Genomic DNA, 252 nt, shown 5'->3' with positions numbered 1-252 from the left:
AACAAAAAAACAAACAGTCGGGCTTTTAATCACGAAGATGACTGCGGCCCCACATGCGAGGGGTTTAATGGAAATACACTGCAATCAGACGGGACAGTTTATCCGATGTGAGCGAAAAATCTGTTGTACAAAATCCGTTATATAGGCTACGGTGTTTATTACATGGAAAACAATACAAAAACTTCGGGACTTTTTTTTGTCAGGTGACTGTGAATATCTGGTTTATAAGATGATGGATTAAGTGAATTTTAC

The sequence above is a fragment of the Thalassophryne amazonica genome, chromosome 6 (assembly GCF_902500255.1).
Source record: "Thalassophryne amazonica chromosome 6, fThaAma1.1, whole genome shotgun sequence".
In the NCBI taxonomy this organism is placed as follows: Eukaryota; Metazoa; Chordata; class Actinopteri; order Batrachoidiformes; family Batrachoididae; genus Thalassophryne; species Thalassophryne amazonica.
The sequence above is the reverse complement of the archived record's forward strand: the minus strand, read 5'-3'. Positions refer to the sequence as shown.